The 15,564-nt window shown below is 40.4% G+C and overlaps 1 protein-coding gene across 1 annotated transcript in view; it reads right to left on the reverse strand.

Moving 5' to 3' along the window:
- LOC141009331 (protocadherin-15-like) overlaps positions 1-15,564 on the reverse strand; it is a 195,457-nt gene that overhangs the window by 136,294 nt on the left and 43,599 nt on the right. The gene's annotated exons all lie outside the window — the stretch shown is intronic.

A 15,564-nucleotide genomic window follows, 5' to 3' on the forward strand; every position in this document is an offset into this window, starting at 1 on the left:
GGTGGGGGCCTTAAAGAGACAGGAGCTAAAACAGAGTGTTCAGAAAGAGAGGGAATCCAGTGCTGCAGCTCTGGACAGTATGAGAAAATTGATGTGTTTTTTAAACACTAAAGCATGTAAACCAGTTCTAGTAGTAACCCAAAATAAAATTATCAATAATAAAATGACATAATATCTCCTTATTATCTCCTACTTTGTCCACCACTTTTCAATGTACATGAAGTGCTTTAAAATGAGTTCATCCTTCACTCTCTACAGACAAAACCTTAAATATTGCAACAGCATTCTCCAGTAAAGAAATAAAATGAAAGTATACAGTGATGCTGCTGAAATAAACCAAGAAGCAAGACATTTCTCAAGTCATATGCAGTCATGACTGTGGGGCCTCTGCAACACATCATTAGTGTCTGAGCAATTCTGTGTGGCATGACTAAGAGGAAGAGGAGGATGATGTACATTAGAGGTATTTTAAAACTGAATGTGTTTGCGTGCTCACAGTGAGTGGTGACCGCATAACTGCGAGGGCATTCTCATAATGCAGTCAAATTTAAAGACTAGAGGGTATCTGTCTCAGAAAACCCTCACAGGAGCGTTTAGCTTTTTCTAAAAGTTTATGTGAGATGAGATGTTGTGATAACCTGTTATGAGTGATTGCTGTGCCCACATTCTAATCAGGCACTGACTCTTATTAACACATACAATACAAACATGTGCACCAGCTGTCAGGGGAGCCACTGTGCAGTATACATAGCCAGAAATAAAATGTGTGTATTAAAGTCACCACCAAGTGAGGAAGGATGTAATATCACAGCAATCATATCTCTCCAAATGCTGAATAACTTCTAATTACTTTTGATATGATTTGACATGAAAACGTCTGTTTGTTTTTGCACTTCTGCCAGGGTTAACTAGAGTCAAAGACAAAGGAAAAGAAGCTGCAGCTGTTTCATTCAGTAAACATGGATCTTTCAAGTGTTTTTTTACTTCCTTGACACACTTGGCGAGGTGTTAGCCATATGTGCGCGCGCATGGAGAGCTTATTTTGGGCCCTGAGCATAATTTTGTCCATGCAGGCCATAACCCTCTGAAATTTGGTTAATTTCGGCCTGGGTGAAACTATTGGCCTTTTCCCATCACTTTGGCAGGCAGGTACTTTGCCTCCGTGTACTGATTGCCAAAAAAAGCCAAAGTACAAACATCATCTCCTCAATCACTATGGTACCATCAGTGACATCAAACATACTCTCATGTTGCTGCAGCCCCCCTGAAGATCTTAAAACAATTCACATATAAAATACATACAAAACCCAAATACTTAAAATAACAAAGTTTGCACAAGAAAAGTACATGTACACACAGACCAGTACTCAACAAACATGGCGCTCACTTTACAACAATTAAAGTCAGACTTACATTATCCCTGCATAATTTAAGTGAAGCTAGTCTGGTACAGTGGGGGTTGTGTAAAAAAGTCTCTGTCTGTACAAAATTTCATGGCAATCAATCCAATGGTGACCTGACCGACTGACAAACAGGCATTATCATCCATATCCACATCATTAGCATTGCTCTAATTGTCTATTCAAAAATTACATATAGTAAAAAAATAAATGTTGTCACAATACTGGAAATGAGTGTTGAGTTGTTACAAATATTCTGAATCTATTTGTATCAAAAAGTCAATATTTTTGACAACACCAGTATAAATAGTACAAAAAAACTAAAATAAAGTCTTCTAGCCTTCTGTGTGCATATACAGTAGGCAAGCATGTATACACAGAAGACACACTGCAGCATATCAACTATAACAATTTGGTATATTCCACCACATATATTGGGTTTTTAATCTTGATTTTAACATATTCAAAAGATCAGGCCCACTCTACAGTATGTTCCAAAGGTAGTGAGCAGTGCTGGCAGATGCTTTCCTACCAACAAAACTTCAATTTATTCTGAGGATAACCATATGACCTAAGAGTAGAGCAGAGCTCTGTGCAGTCACCTGAAAGATACGACAGAGATATGATGCAGCCATACTATTCAGGGCATTGTAAAATTGGAGAAGAACTTGACAATGAGCTTGTAGCGACGGCAAGTTGAAGAAAAACTAAAAAACTAAATGAAAAAAGAATTCCTTTTTTGAGGTTTCTAGTTCTAACATGTTGTACTTAAAAAAACTGGAAATGTGTAATTCACACAAGCTGGAGTAAAGATTTTTACAATAATAAAGCCTTGATGACAGATACTCATCCAATCCAAAATGACTAATGAACGCACTCAGTGCCACACTCATTTATCTGTAGCTTTATTGTCTGCCTACATCCACTATAATCATGGCACAATCTTAAGTATTATTTGTGTGCAGTTTCTAGATGTACCTCTGTAGAATCGTTGCTGGTTCACAAATTATGAATGTGTTCAAAAGGTTGGAAAAAGGAACCTCTTGCGGTAGTTGCTAATCATTACCACCGCAACCTGTGCTATGTTGGAACTTTTTCAGCTGTGATTTCACACTGTAATCAAATCAAACCGAGAGGGAAACATGCTGCTTTGTTTCACGAGATTGTGTGTTAAAAGAAAAGATGGACAGCACAGACTTAATGGATGTTACTGAACAGTACATTAAACCATCAGCACTGTCTCTAAAAGGCAGCATCATAATAGATGCCAGTTCTGTTGTTGTTCATTCAGCTCAAGTACTAAAGCAAGTACAACCTGTTTTTTTCTCTTCTATTTAGTGCACAGCGCTCAGTGAAGCTGCTGTTCGGTATAGAGAACCTTTGTCAATACAATGACAATTGTCGTCCGGTTGTTCTGTCTCATGTACAGTGCTGATATTGCATTGTATTGAGCATGAGATGTGATCCATGATTGATTAGATCATTAAAAGCATTTAACACTAGACGAATCAACACAGCCTAGCCTTGAACTAGCACTACTTATTGTAGTGTTGTTATCGTCGGGAGTTTTGTTCGGTAGAACAATGCAATCATTGCCTCTTACAGAGCATAAGTCTCCTCACTGGTTCAGTGGTGTCTCATAACAGCCTGAAACGTCTCTAAAAACCAAGAAGGGTGGTTGTGGCCCTGTGGACACAAAAACAAACATGAGCTTCAGATCTCATGCTCCATTTTAGCATGAGATCCATTTTAAAATCCATATCAGACCTTCTCAAAAAAGTACAATAAAACGCCACTCAGAGTCAGAATTACTGCTTGTAAACTTCAGGCACATCCATCTACACTGACTTCATGAGGGAGGGGTGTAGGTTGTATTTGTTGGCTACAGCTTTTGTAAGCGAATGGAATATTTAGATACATTTCTAGGTATAAAGCTGCCAAAAAGTGAAATGTATAACGGCAACTGTTACCTCATGTGTTGTTTGGCTGCATGGCTGAGGGTACAATTGTGTTTACACCTGACATAGAGACATCATTCTGTTCATTTAAGCTTTAAATTATTCTTGTCTTAAATGGAATGTCAGTGTAAGCCATACTGTGCAGAAAGCCCTTTAGCTCAGGAAGTTCAAGGTATCAAAAGCATGGATGTGTGATTTTTACTAACTGTGATAGTTTTCTGACATTCTCTATCAGAGTGTGGTGAGTAGATTGCTAAGCTGATTTCCATATACTCAGCGAAATACTCAAGGATCCCCATTGTCTAGCCAAAGCACTTTATGTCTCCTTTCCTTCAGGAACAAGGTTATGTTGCATTAAGAGCAGAACTACTTGTTTTCATAACAGCACATATCCTGAGGCAGTGAGGGCCCTTAACCTCTCATCACGAGTTCAGTCCATGAATTCAACTTAACTGTGTCCCCTTGCGGGTTTCTTAATGCACCCGACACTTGCTTAAGCTCCTGCTTATTTACTTTGCTTGAGTATTTTTGAACAGCTTATGGTGATGTGTATTTGCACTGTATTGTTTTTGTGTATTTGTATGGTACTGTTTTGTCCACCTTGAGGACACACACCAAGACATTTCAATCAATGTTTCATTGAAATGGTAATAATTATTAAATCTGGAATCTGGAAACACATAGGTAATCTCTGTTTTCAAAAATGTGATGCTCATTTTACTTGTGTGTTGTCTTGTACCATTCCTAAGAACTTTTGCACCTTCAGCACACGGCAGTCACATTTTATGACTTCTGGAAAGGATGTAATGCATTAGCATAGATCAGGTCACTGACATCCCATACAGTACAGTGTAGACATCAGTGGACTGTACATCATAGGTTTGACACGTGTCGTTACACAGGGTTACTTGTAAAGAGTGAGTGACCAGGCAGTCCATTTACTCCATCAAAGCCTTTTAAACAGGTCAAAACCTTTACACACAAAAGCTGTTGCTAGGATAGAAACTGCATTCATTAATTAGAGTAACATGAGGTTGTACTGTATGTGTGAAAGAGAGAATAGACAGCCCGTAAGTATGACTCAAGTCCTATCAATACTTAAATACTGTATAGCATCGTGTTGGTCTATTCTGTTATGGTGATCCGCGATTAAACACACACTTTGTCCAAATGATAAATAAACAGGGTTCTTAAATGCTCAACATTCTGGTTATTCAGAATGAGCATATTCACTTGGCTGTATAGGCCCATTCAGATGCATTTTTCTATATGAAGAGTAGAGGCAAGCAGGAGACATCATGATCAGCAATGTTGTGAGTGTGAGGGGGTTTACTATGTGTTTCTGAATTTGAGATAGTGTGTCCTCTTGGACTTGCTGCAATGCATGAGTTGCTCTTCAGCACAGTCACCACTGTTTCCCACTGTCACTCTGATGGCAACCTCTGACTGTCCATCCAGCAGAGAAAACTGTCTCCTGTCACCAGCAAAGGCAGGCAGAACAAGTGTCCGTTACACATCCCCGCACCACTTAGCTGCAGCTCAGCTGTTTAGCCTCAGTAGGTTGAAACAAAGTTAGCTGACTAGCTATACTGAGGAAGCTAAGCTATGAAAAGGGAAACAACAGCATGCAGGAAAACACTCCTGTCACCATTGTAACCCAGCATCTTGGGTTTGCCAAACTGGGCAAACAACAAAAACACTGAGGCCCGGTTTGATTGAAAAATGTTCAAACTAATTTCCTCCCAAGAGGAACACAATGACAGCCCATGAACAAGAGTTTAGCAGCACTACAGTCCATCAAGGCAACTTCAACATGTCATGTTTTTATTTCTCACATAAACCTTTCAACTTAACTAGAGTAATGTAGTAGTAGTAGAGTGGTATAGTGGCACTGTGTGCAGAACTCTCAATTCTAGTACAACATGACAAGACAAAAGCACTGTACCACCTGTGGAGCTAAGCTAATCGGCTATCCCGGGGCTGCTGGGATAGCCACATGCTGCTAGTTCTCTCAACCTAATGTTACAACTCACACAAAACCAAAAACCTACCCGACCTGAATAATGACATAACATTAGTGCATTCAGCAGCAGCAAACTTCTTTTTGTTTTTTTTCTACCACGTTACAGACATCAAACAACTCATGATTTATGGCAACTGTGAGACACTGTCCTTGCGCTCTCTGGTGGGTGCCTTTTAAATCACATGTCACGATTAGCACCAGAGTCAGTAGTCAACGAATGTCAGCCACTTCCAGTAGTAGGCCACATATCCATGTTTGAAAATCAGAAAATTGGGGCATCATTGTAAAAAACGATCAAACTGCCACTGCATGACGTTGTAAAGGGCTCCCTTAGTATCTGCATCTCACATAAATGCAGTCTGTTTGTAGCTGAAATTTCAAGAACCAAGCTTTTCATCTGTGATGTCACTCTGACTCACAGCCTAGAGCTGCTCCATTGATAATGGATGGGGTCTGACTATGTGCATATCTACCACCTTAGCTTGAAAGATATCCTGGTTATTGGAACTGACTCCTTTGCCGTCATTCTTAAGCAATTCTTTATGCAGCTGTACATCGAAATGACATCAGTTAGGAGTTAGGGCAAACTCATCACTCATGTTTCTACTGTGGCTTTGGGAGAGAGTGATGAAGATTCACCAATACAGCTCAAACTGTTAAAAGGCATAGGTATGGTATTTTTCACCCCTTTTTTTCTGACGGTTAGATTTAACACAGGCAGTGTTTCCTGATCACATTAGTGATGTATATCCATATTTCTGGAAAAAAACTCTGCCATCTGAAATTTAAACATTTTCAATACAAAATTTAACACATTATTCTGAAAAAATGCACCGTTCTCCAAGACAAAAAAACAACCTAAAAGATTCTGTTAAGATCATACTGAATTTCCCATGTGGACAAAAATAGCTGTGTGACATATTTTGCAAGAGCTCCAGTGTAGTATGCAATAACCACATTCAAAACTGAGAAAAAAGGTTTGCTTCTCAACATGACTAAATACTTTGTAGTCAGTGAACACTTTTTCCACTGCTTCTACTTGGTGCTACACCTGAATTGAGCAACAACATTCTTAGTTTAAAGGGCTAGTGTGTAAGATTCAGGAGGATCTAGTGGCGAAAACGGAATATAAAATTCACAATTGGTTTTCATCAGTGCATAATCACCTGAAAATCAGAATAATTGTGTTTTTGTTACCTTAAAAAAAGCCTTTTATCTTTACAGTGGGAGCAGGTGCTCTTCCACAGACTCCAGAGAACAGACAAACTAAACATTGGCTCTAGCACATTTTCTAGACATAATCTTTCCCAAGTATGAAGCTGTTGAACAACTAAGAATCTCCAGACAAGCTAGCACAGGAAAAGTTAAGGAATCACAAAAAAAAGAAAGGGGAACATGAAAATATGTCCTGAATTACATGGTAATCCATCCAATGGCTGCTAACACACTCAAAACCACAAATGTCAAAGTCATGGTGGCGCTAGAGGAAAAGTCAGGTGATCCAGATTTGGGCTTCATCCTCTTGGGACTACTAATGCCTGAACCGAATGTTGAGATATTTCAGTTTAGACCAAACGCCGATCGACACTGTCATCCCCAGCGCCAAGGCACTTCAACAGCAGCCCTCTGCTGTCAGCAGAATCCTACAGCCTGTCCACATTAACCTTAAGAGTCAAGTGGGTAGAGTAGATTTCAAGGTTGCATCGCCACAGAGGAACAATTCTCAAAAGGTGGTGGCTGTAGTTAAGGAGGTGAAGTGGCTTGTGGGTTAAACCTTGAGCAACTCAAAGAAACTCAAACTGCTTCAAGTTGAATGTAAAGCACGTTGTCCTTCAAAGGCTGAAAAGTGCAATATGAGTGCAATCCATTTACCATTCCTGGTTTACAGCCATGACTGTTCATTCAAAATAAATAACAGGCTTGTGGTCAGCATGTTCACTGGATGGTTAAATCTCCGCAGCAACCTCTCTATTGTTGAGCAGCATATACTTTATTCTGCCTGCAAATTGTCATTGCTTGAAAATGATCTCCAAACACGAAATATGAATGACCAATCATTTTAATGTCTGTGCAGCCTAATGTGAGGATTAAACTAATCCACAATCTCATTACAATATGCTGGAAATTAATTGGTGAATGCTTTGTATCTTATTAACAGAGGAATGCAAATTACCAGCTCACAAACACAAATTAAATCCAACATTACAGACAGCCTCTAAATAACCCCTAGGGGTAGGTTTCACCAAGGTTAAAAAAGGAAGGCACACGCATTCCCCTACATTCCCTTTGATATACTGGAGAAAAACATAAATGCACCAATATGTCCTACAGCAGTGGTGTAATGTAGGATTTACAATCAATACTTTATAACTAGGGGCAATCACAGAGGAAAAGGCTTGGTCCTGTTGACAATGAGCTGTGTGTGACTCCAAACACTCAAAGAGGTTTTGATTAACTTCAATTTCATTGCAGTTTTAACAGTTATGAGCCAGAAAAATGTCAGTGTCATTAAAATCGCCCCAAGTACTACTGAGGTGTCCACAAACTTGGCATCACTGCTTCAGTGAAACAGCTCTGGGATTTCTCTACCGATCCTGCCAGTGTTCTGCAACTCTGCAACTTTGAGGGAGGAAGAGCTCTCTGAATGTCAAGTGAGTTACAAAATAAAAGGTAGATTTCCTCATTTCTTACATAATCTGCAAAGAATTTCCACTGTTTTATGTATTTGTGGAAAAGCTTTTATTGTTGTGTTGAGGCCAACAAGTTACTTTTTACATATTGCGGTGATCTTCCCCCACTCGTCTGTGCCACAGTACAGTGGAAACTCTAACAACTATCATATCTATAGTCCTTTCACGTACGTGTGTGTGTGTGTGTGTGTGTGTGTGTGTGTGTGTGTGTGGGGGATGCTGCAGTGGAAGAACACTGGGATTTCCTTGGAGAGATGGGAATAAAAAAAAACACATATTCTATGATGACATTATTAATCCAAGTTGACAATCTCACCATATTCTGGGGAAAACCAGCTGAATAATGCAGGGAGGATTGTGTGCTCTCCACAGCACCAGCAATCATAAAAAAGAGATTTCTTTTTATCTTGAAAAGAATCCGATGTGCAAAAACAGTATTGTTTGGGCAAATTTTGCACAGACTGATTACTTTTTGTAACATTTTGATATTTTGTTAGATTTGACTCATCTCTGAGAATCCAAGCACTGTATGTTCATGCAAACATCGATACAGTGCAGCATGAAACACCTGTTCTATAGTGTAATGATGATAAGCACAACGTGATTCACAACAAGAATGGAAGTAATTAGACTGACCATTTATTCTGTAATTGGTGTTCGTATTTGCACATCAAACACTAAAGAAAAATAATAGCATTAGCAAAACTAGTAGTCTAATTAGGAGCGAGCGGTACAGGCTGTCGCCGGCCACCTTATCTCTGATTAAAAAAAGACCTTCAGACAGTGTTTACCATAAAATATGTTATGTTATGTAAACACAAGAAAAGTGCTTGTTAGATGCAAAAAACAGACACAAATAAAGATGTTGCACCGAGGTTACAGTTTAACTCGCTGCACGGCCCGCCCTCCTGTTTTGCTCTCTAATCCACAAGGAGCAGGTGTTGTGCACTAATCCCCGCCTTTCAGCTACGCTCTAATTATATATTGATGACCTCGCAATCATCAGAGCTGGATGTGATCATAGAATTGAGCAGAGACCGGCGTGTGTGTGTGTGTGTGTTTGTGTGTGCATGTGCCTGAACAAAAAAAAAAAAACTGACTTTACAAGAAGCTTAACATGTCCCTGCTTTTGTATAACTCACACACAAACACACGCACACAGCAACTGCACTGAGGCAGGAACACACACACTTTGTAAATGCTCCAACAGCAGAATGGCAGGGCTCGTTTTGTTCGAGTAACAGAATTCACAGCTCCACAAAATTAAAATTGACCATTTGGGTAGCTCTAGTCCGATCAGTCCAGATGTTTCCTCTGCTCTCTAGCTGCAATTATTAGGCAGAACAGGAACGTATACAGTCTCGATCAGCAAAATTAAAGGCAACCTTGTTAAGATATACCCATATTTTCAATATGGTTATTCAAATTCAAGCTGTTTAAATAACCTGCTCAACACACCAAATGCACCGGATATCAAACGTATAAAAAATTGTGACTTTGTAAACTCCTCTAAGCCTCTTTGTATAGACATGACCCTGCTGCAGTGTTTTCTATGCATCAAACGATCGGCTATGACAAACAGCGAATGGGAGTCAACTGGACAATTTGATTATGCTACTGCAGTGTTTCCCACACATAGACTTCACTTGGGCGGGCTGCCCAGGTAAAATGGCGACCCATTTTAGCAATTTATACTTCAAATTTTAAGATCATCCGAAAGATAGACGCCATCCCGATTAATTACATGGACAATCACACACGCTCTGCAGAGAGTTGCTCTCTGTTACTACATCCCTCCTGTAAACGCACTGATTGTGATGCGACCGCTCCTGTTTGATGTAGGCATACTTACTGATGTTTTGTACAAACTTGTCAGCGCGCCTGGTTGTTGTGATTCGATGCACGTTAGTTTTGATCGGATACATCAACAAGCCTCCTCCACACGCGGCTCACTTGCTGTTGAGACAATGCAGTCGTGGCAGAAAAAATCCTTGGTGCTTCTTGGCCGACTTTATATGACTTACTGCCGACAGATAAGATAATGTTGAGAGAAAACAAAAGAGAGAAACAGAAAGGAGAGGCAAACCAGTGTGCGTGCATTAAGGTGGAAAATTAAAGCGACTATGAAGGCCTAATGTAGGCAAACTCTTAAAGCTATTCTGAAGAAAGGTAGTTGATTTATGAGTCTCATTCTCAGGTCGTCAAATACCCCCCACAGCCATCCTGCAGGAAACACTGAACATTGCTTTTTGGGTTAAAATCATGTTCCTCTCGTTACAAACATTGGATATAACTGACTAGTGACTTTTCACTTCAGATCCACATCTTCAAACCTGGCATTGCATCAACTCATCAGCTGCTGGATGGCCAACAGTTAGTTAACTCTGTTTACGTATGGCAAACACTGGATCAATGCACCTTGTGCTTCTCCTCAGCCATGGATCAAGACTTTTTCACCCCACTTGGCAATAAAGTTACAAATTATGCCCTTGATATTTGTGCAGGGCTACACTGAAAGCCCTATACATCAATTCGCTCTGCTGCTGACAACTACTATTGTTTCAACTAGAGGTGGTTGACTCGAGGTGTTTGAAGATTCATCATAGGGAGGCAGGCATAGTGCTACATGCTTGTGACTAACTGGCCAACTGTTGGGGAAAGCTAGGAGGAGACACTACTGCCATCCAGGTGCAGCTGATGGAAAATTACAGACTCCTCAGGTAGTCAGTTTGCTATTCATTACAAAAACTGACCCTAAATTTGAACTACACAATTAATTTCAGCCAGTGCTTTTATTCTTAAAATGTGCAGAACAACTTAATATTCAGAATTTATATCCACCGTCTATAAGAAGCATTACAAATTCAAAGACAAGTTCTCATTAATCACTTTCCATATTTTAAGGGTTGCAGTCCCTACACGTGTATACAAATTAGTCATGTATCATATAGTTCGTGTGATCAGACGACATCAAGCTCCTCCTCTTGCAATAGACTAGATGCCGTGCCTGGAAATCTATATATAAAAAAGAGGAAGCAGACATGGAGACAGGGGACAGGCTTTCATGTTAATGTAAAGGAATGAAGCGACAGAGAGCATGATCGAACTAATGACAAGGTCGGTGGAGAGAAACAGTGTGAGGGATTGAATTAACTTTAAGGAGAGAAGCTAATGAGTCCATGGTGGCTGAGAAAAACACTCACGTAGGCTGGCTCATCTCATTAATTGTTTTAACCTGCTAACACACTTAGCACTTTCTAGACCTGCCTCCAAGCCCTTTGGATCCTGGAGGTGAAGCGGTAGACGCAGGACCTGGTATTATACACAGGAGGAAATCCTGCACGCTCATCTCGCATGAGATGAGAGACCTTTTTACAGACTTCATGGTATTTGGCACCTGTCCTCTATATTCTCTCTGTGTGCAACCATTTCAGCTCTGTCAAATATTTTAATGGTGTGTCTGTGGCCAGTTGTCTTGGGTCTAAAAACAGCAGCAAAGAGTCTTAACACAACATACAAGTACGATGATGAAAGCAAGGAGTTGAAGGGGAAGGCAGCTGAAACACGGCAGACGTTTTAAGAGACTCGCTTTGTTCCTCTTCATACAGACTCTGACGCAGTTGTCACTTCATTTTCTCGCAGAGTTTGTGTGGTTGATTTTGGTGCAACAACTTCAGAGATGAAACTGAAGAGGCAGAGGCGAGACAAGGATACCGTTTCCTCCTTTAAGAGTGTACTTTCATCACATGAACGACTGGTCTGAGTGCTTGTAACAATGTTAAGGGCATGAAGTGATGGAAGGGTTAGGGGTGCTTTGTGTTAGAGTGCCACTCTCAGATAACATTTTCATCTCTATCTTATTCAAATGAAGAGTTTTATTCATTTTTTTTCACAAATCTATTGTATATATAACAATGTGAATATGAAGCCCATGCAAATGGAAATGAAACTGGTCTGAAATTACCATCATATAATCTCCACAATGTGGAGAGAGGTCTGCAAGCTGATATTATGCCTCATTCTGCACCATGCTTTTTCACTTGGTCATAATATTAACAACTTGTGGAGCCAACATAAAGTTTTTATCATCTTTCTTTTTCACAGTTTCAAATATTGGCAATGACTGCAGCCTTAAATATCAACTATTATGCTTATTTCCAAGTTCACACTTTTATTTTGGGTGTCTGGGAAATGTTTAAATGCTTCAACTTTCAAAACGCACATTATTTTTCTCACACTGTCCACTGCTGCAGCAATTCATCTATTCATTCTCTGTCTAAACACATCTAAACATTTTAGATTCTGTCTTTTTTAAGGGAACACAGTCTGCTCTGATTGGTTAGCTCTCACAGGCCTGAGCAGGCCCCACCCCCCGTGTTTCTGCATCAGCTCATGAATTCATTATAGCCCTGGATACAAGGGCGCCACTCAGCCTTGCTTCCAATTTTTTGCCCAGTGGCTGCTCATGGTTTTGCAGCCAAAAATTCCTGTGTTCCAAAAATGCATTTTTCCCCATAGAGCACCGTTATAAAAGAGATGTCTTTAAAACTGTTGACAGGACACTTCAAACTGCAAACAAGATCAATTATGACTCTTTCTATTATGAATTTTGGCTCCATGGAGGTTTTATATTTATAAAACTTTACTCGAGCTGGGAATAGCAACTGAATAATCTTCGACGTCATCACAATGTAAAGTTAATGGGCAGAGCAGGAACTAATGGAGAAACTCTACTGCGAATATTCCTAATTGGCCACATATTTAGAAAGCGAACTTAGAAGCTAGAAAACCTTTCTGGCACATGTGCCAGGTGAGCACTTATTATGAGAAATTATCTGGATCTTCCACATTGTGGGGCCCATAAACGTGTGCACTAGAGACTTCCACCGACCAAGCCGGCTAACTTCCAGTTTAGCGCCCAGCTAATGTGAATGGGAATAAAACAATTTACTCTAGTGGCTCTTCTAGACTTTCCAAATGTTATCGGATCAAATGGCTCAAATTATGAAAATGAAACAAGTCATTTTGTAGGGGTTGTGTATTCACCGTTGTACAGCCACTTCATTCACAGTGTAAGCTTATGGGAAAAAGTCTTTTAGGGCCCTGGTGCATCACGTGACATTGTAAGTACATCGTCTGGCCAATACAAAAGTTGGCTTCAAAGCCCTGCGTTCTCCCTGGGGGCGTGGCTGTATAGTTGTGACATCACAACCTCACAGAAGACCCATCCATTCATTTGAAGGCAGTTTCTGAAAATGGACTGTGCATTTGGCTAGGGATTGACCATTTTGATATTTTCACAGTATTAAGCATCTAGATCTGCTTTATATAAACAAGACAGGATATCGCACAGTCTACAATACATGACCTTTAATGGAAGGCTTATAATGAATTAATAACAGAGCCTGTCAAAACAATTACTGCAAGTCTAGGTATATCGCAGTGGCTAGAGGCTGAAGCTGGACCACAGCCAATGCAAGTGCTCGCAAAGGACTTTGCTTGCAGCGAAAATTTAAGCATTAAACAGTTTTATAAATCAATCTAATTCCAAATAGATGAAAAATATGATGATCTGGGGAGACCAAATTGGCCCATGGCTAAACCTAACCTCTAACCTAAAACTAAAGGAACCCCTCCAACACTGGACTGAATTCCTCTACCACTGATGGGTTAGGGTTATAGGTTCGATTACCCATCAGACAGTGTGTTTTGAACATTTGGTGTATCCAGGGGGTAATGTTTAAGGTCAAGCATGTATTTTAGTAACTGATACGATAACTTGCATCATCAGCCCATGGAGGACTTTTCTTTTGATTGCCTCATTCAAGAGGATGTCAGCCTTCCTCAAGACATAATGATTTACCAGCACTGAGAGTGGATCTACCTCAGCAGATACACCACATAAAAGAACACCACACTGCTTCTTTTTTATAAAGCCCTTCAGCAACACTCGTTTCTGATTTCCTATAAGCTGTTGCTCAATATGCAGAGGGTTGAGAGGATCCTCACATGCTTCAGGCAACGGTTGATACAAATCATGAATTTGCGGAGACAAGATAAAAGCGAGGAGACGGCATCCTCATTTATGGACACACTGATTTCCCACCGCTGTTGTAGGAATCTTTCTGTCAATGAGAAAATACTCTCTCTCTCTCTCTCTCTGTCTCTCTCTCTGTCTCTCTCTCTGTCTCTCTCTCTGTCTCTCTCTCTTTCTCTCTCTCTTTCTCTCTCTCTCTCCACTCCTCAGATCCAGCTCCCCCCATCCTATGAGATAGAAATCTCTTTAATCTGATTAAATTCTTTTGGATTTAGCTCATAGGCTTAATAAGCAAAGGAGCCTATAGAAAACAAGCTTTGTCTTCCAACTTGAAATGTACTCTTCAAGTGAGACTTTATATGTTGTGTCTGGCACCTGTCAGTGGGTCTGCAGAAGCAGCAGCTCGGATAAATTAAACATGTAACGCTTCATTTGAACAACTGGGTAGCTATCCCCTCATGACTTTCTGTTTCCAAAGTGAAAACCAAACACAGACAGCTTAAAATGAAAAACAAGCTAGAACAAAGAAAACAGGATTATGTCTCAATGTCTGTGCCAGGGTCCATTCTCTTAACTGAGTCAAATATGATTCCACCCAAGACAATAAATATATGAGCTGCTGACAAAATACAGTGCCTTGACAGTTGCAAATGTCATCACATTCCTGTGAGTCTTCCATAGGGAACCATACATTTTCTTGCCTCTTCTGACGGGTGTTGAATTTGTTCTTCTCTGGAGCAAAAGTGAAACAGGATTACACATTTGTTTGTTTGTCTATCTTTTCTGACCTCAACCGCACGAGGCCAGACAGACGAGTGATTATGTTGTTTGCTCCCCCATTCACTGACATGAATGAATATAAAGGCAAACTCTCAAAAAGATGCAATCTTATTATGTGCCATTTGTATGGTTTGTGTGTGACAGAACAGAAGAGATGAAACACATTTAGAAGGATAATTGCTTTGGTCAATAACGGCGGGTTGCCTGTTTTACATTCCATTACGGGGAGGACGGGCTCTGGGCTGTTTCATCAAGGAGAGATAAATAAAAGGACGGTGCAGCCAGAAGAGACCCATATCCCAGGTAAATGAGTGCTTTATAGGGAAGATTAGCGCAAATCCCTCACACACAGAGCATCGGCGCATGTGGGCCGAGGGAGGCTTCGGATGCAGGCTTGGCTACCTCCATCTCACACATTCCCCCGGCAATCGATCAAAGCCCCAAAACACAGCTGCACACACAGAGAGGAAGGAGTAGGTGAGACAGTGTGACAGCCGCGATTGGAGGCTATTGCAATGACGAATGGCAGCCTCATCTGACACAGAGTCACCCAATTGTACTCTTGGGATACAAATATGCCCAAAGGTGTATGCATATGTGCGCACACACATGATTTCTCTCTCCAAAACACACAAAGCAACGCCTAGAGCACATATAGCAGGCAAGTGGAGCATCT

The sequence above is a fragment of the Pagrus major genome, chromosome 15 (assembly GCF_040436345.1).
Source record: "Pagrus major chromosome 15, Pma_NU_1.0".
In the NCBI taxonomy this organism is placed as follows: domain Eukaryota; kingdom Metazoa; phylum Chordata; class Actinopteri; order Spariformes; family Sparidae; genus Pagrus; species Pagrus major.